Source organism: Cebus imitator, unplaced genomic scaffold, assembly GCF_001604975.1.
Source record: "Cebus imitator isolate Cc_AM_T3 unplaced genomic scaffold, Cebus_imitator-1.0 Scaffold962, whole genome shotgun sequence".
Classification (NCBI taxonomy): Eukaryota; Metazoa; Chordata; class Mammalia; order Primates; family Cebidae; genus Cebus; species Cebus imitator.
The window spans coordinates 123,000-126,289 of record NW_016108277.1 but is presented as its reverse complement, the minus strand read 5'-3'; positions in this window follow the sequence as shown (position 1 = coordinate 126,289).

The window sequence follows — 3,290 nt, the reverse complement described above, 5'->3', positions numbered from 1 at the left end:
TGAGTTCATGGCCCTCCTGCTCCCTAGTGGCCAGAGCCGGCTTCACAGGATAAGACCAGCTAAGCTCCAGGGGCTTTCCAGGAAAAGTGTCCCTTGGAAAGGTTATGGCCTTTTTACCGCACCCGACAGCATTGCAGAAATGGCTTGGTCTTTCCCCTCCCCTGAGCTCCACAGAGAACATAGTCCATATAGGACATATCCCCCATCATCCAGAAATGGGTTTGACTCTCAGCCGAGGGACAGCAGGACTGGTAGAGACTGTCAGGCCACCGGGCTGCCTGCACAGCAACCCCATGCTTGGCAGGGGTGGGAGGGATGGCGGGGCCTGGGTGACAGGGAGGCTCACTGGAGGTCCTGCACTTTGGAGTGTAGTGTGAGGGGACAGCTTTCTCTTGTTGGGCCACAAGACTCTACAGGGACAGCACAGTCACTGATTTCCAGTGCCTGAGGCGAGAACAGGACAAGGGCATGCCACAGAGGGGGACAGTCACACCTGGATGTGTCAGCTCACCGCTACAACGGACTAAGTCACAGGTGAAGGGGGCTGGCTTTAGGGCTGGGGGAGTCTCAGAACAGCCGCCCAGGCAGGCTTGGAAAGGGAGGTCTCCGACAGGAGGGGGGATCTGTGTAGAGGTCGAAGGGGGGCCTGGGACTCTCAGGATGGGATGGACTTCCCTGACCCAATCGGCTGGCAGTTGCAGAGAAAGCAGATAGAAAATGGGATAGAGAAAAGCAAGGAGAGAGCTGGTGAGGCAAGCGCAGAGCAGGGGGAGCTGCAGCAGCTGGGGGAGGGCTGGGAAGGGGAGGGCGCAGGTGCAGGTGGGCTCAAAGCGATCCTCCAAAGTCAGCCTGTCAAGTAGCTAGGACTACAGGAATGTGCCACCACCAAGCCCAGATATTTTTCAGAATTTTTGTGTAGACACCAATTCTCACTGTGTTGCCCAAGCTAGTCTCAAACTCCTGGGCTCAAGCGATCCTCCTGCCTTGGCCTCCCATAGTGCTGGGATTATAGGCATGGGCCACTGTGCACAGTCCCATGCTATATTTCTATGGGACAGTTCTGGTCTAGACCATGCCTCCCTCCCTGGACCTGGTCCCATAGGGCTGGTGGGCATCTCCCGCAGGCCAACATGGCCACATGCGTCCCCGGTGCCACAGGAGCCCCCTGCCCCCATGAGGCGGTGCATGCATGTTGTTGATCTTGAGGTGCATGGTGGTCTTGGGCCTGAGGCCAGCCATGAGGTCCCGCACCGTCTTGTTGACAATGGCCATATAGGAGTCCACCAGGTTCTGGCTGGTCTCCATTTGCCGCTCCAGCTGTGGGTCCATGGAGCGCATGAAGCTGTCGGAGCCATTCTCCTCGGCCTTGCTGGCCTGTCACGGAGAACACAAGGGCATCAGGGTGGCCAGGCCATGCAGCCGGGCTCCAGGAGTCCCCAGGATCTCAGCCCCTGCAAGGGTACCTGGAACACTGACGCACAGAGAGAAGCAACCAACTGGCCTGAACACACACCCAGCTCCCCACACGCTCTAGAGGGTTTCAGGTCTCTCCTCTTAGGACCCCAGACTCCCCTGATTCAGCCTCACCTAATTCTGACTCTAATGCCCAGAATTTGCCTCAATTCCCCAATGCAGAAATTGGAAAAGAACATCTCCAGGTCCCTTGCTTGAAGACCTGGCTGGAGCTGGTGCCAGGCTGCAGACACCTGGCAGGAGGCAAGAGAAGGGCATAGTCGCTTTCCCCTTGTCCTGGGAGGTCCACACACCAACTTTGCCACAGCTGCTGCCACCAGGGGGCACAGCCAAAGCAGACAGGCACAGAGAGAAAACGGGGAAGGGTGGAGTGAACCTGGGACAGTGCACCCCAACTTGAATGTGTGGTTGAATTCAATTTGCTATTGTTTTGTTGAAGATTTTTTGCATCAATATTCATCAATGATTTTGGCCTGTGGTTTTGATTTTTGGATGTATCTTTGGTTTTGGTATCAGGGTAATACTAACCTTGTAGAAATGAGTTTGGAAGTATTCCATCCTTGTCTATTTCTGGCATAGTCCGGGTAAAATTGATATTCGTTCTTTAAATACTTGGTAGAATTCAGCAGAGAAGCCATCAGGCCCCAGGCTTTTCCTTGCTGGGAGGCTTTTTATAGCGCTTCAATCTCATTACTTGTCATTGGTCTGTTCAGGTTTTGGATTTCATCGTGGTTCAATCTTGGTAGGCTTAAATCGATCTAGGCCATTTTAAATGGTCTAGAAATTTATCCATTTTTAGTAGGTTTTCCAATTTCTCTGCATATTGTTGCTTATTATAGCCACTAGTGCTCCTTTGAATCCTTTTGCGGTATCACTTTAAAGTTTCTTTTTTCACCTTTGACTTTATTTACTTGGGCCTTCCCTGTGTTTTCCTTAGTCTTAGGCTAAACATTTGTCAATGTTGTTTATCTTTTCAAAAAACAAACTTTTTCTTTCCTTGATGCTTTGAATTGTTTTCTTCATTCCAATTCCATTTATTTCTGCTCTGCTCTTTATTATTTCTTTTCTTCTGCTAATTTTGGGTTCGGTTTGCTCTTGCTGTTCTGTTTCTTTAATATGTATTGTTAGGTTGTTTATCTACCTTTGAAAAGTAGGTGTTTACAGCCATAAACTTCCCTCTTAGTGCCGCTTTTGTTGGATCCTACAGGCTGTGGTGTGTTGTTTCCATTAAAGTAGTAGCATTAAAGTGACTATATACATACATGAAAGATCTGAAATAGCAACACCTGTGAAGATGAAGAAAGAACTGAGAAATAATTTTTAGCATAAGTATGTCCTAAATATGCATGGTACATACTTACTAAAAATTTATCCATTTGTTATCAGAATCTAAATTTCACTGGGCGGCCTATATTATATCTGGCATCTCTACCTCAAAGCCAAGCAGGAGAGAGTCCCGAGTCCTATTTTCCAGCGGGCGCCCTAGCCTACGACAGGGCCTGGCCAGGGGCAGTCGTACATGGGATGGATTAGAGATGCCAGTCGTTCAATGTGCCAAAGGCGTCGCCCGACCTGCATGCAATCAACATTATTCATATTTTTCTGGAAAGCACCTTTAAAATTATTAACCTTTTATTTGGAAGTACAGATTCAGAGGAAATTTCAAAGATGGTACAGAGAGGGTTCAAGTGGTCGTCACTCCGTTTCCTTCAAAGTTTCCATTTTGTGTAAGTGTGGAACAGGATCAAACAATATCACGTGCCTAGGTCGGTGCCATTTTATCACATATGTCGACTCCTTTAACCACCGCTACAATC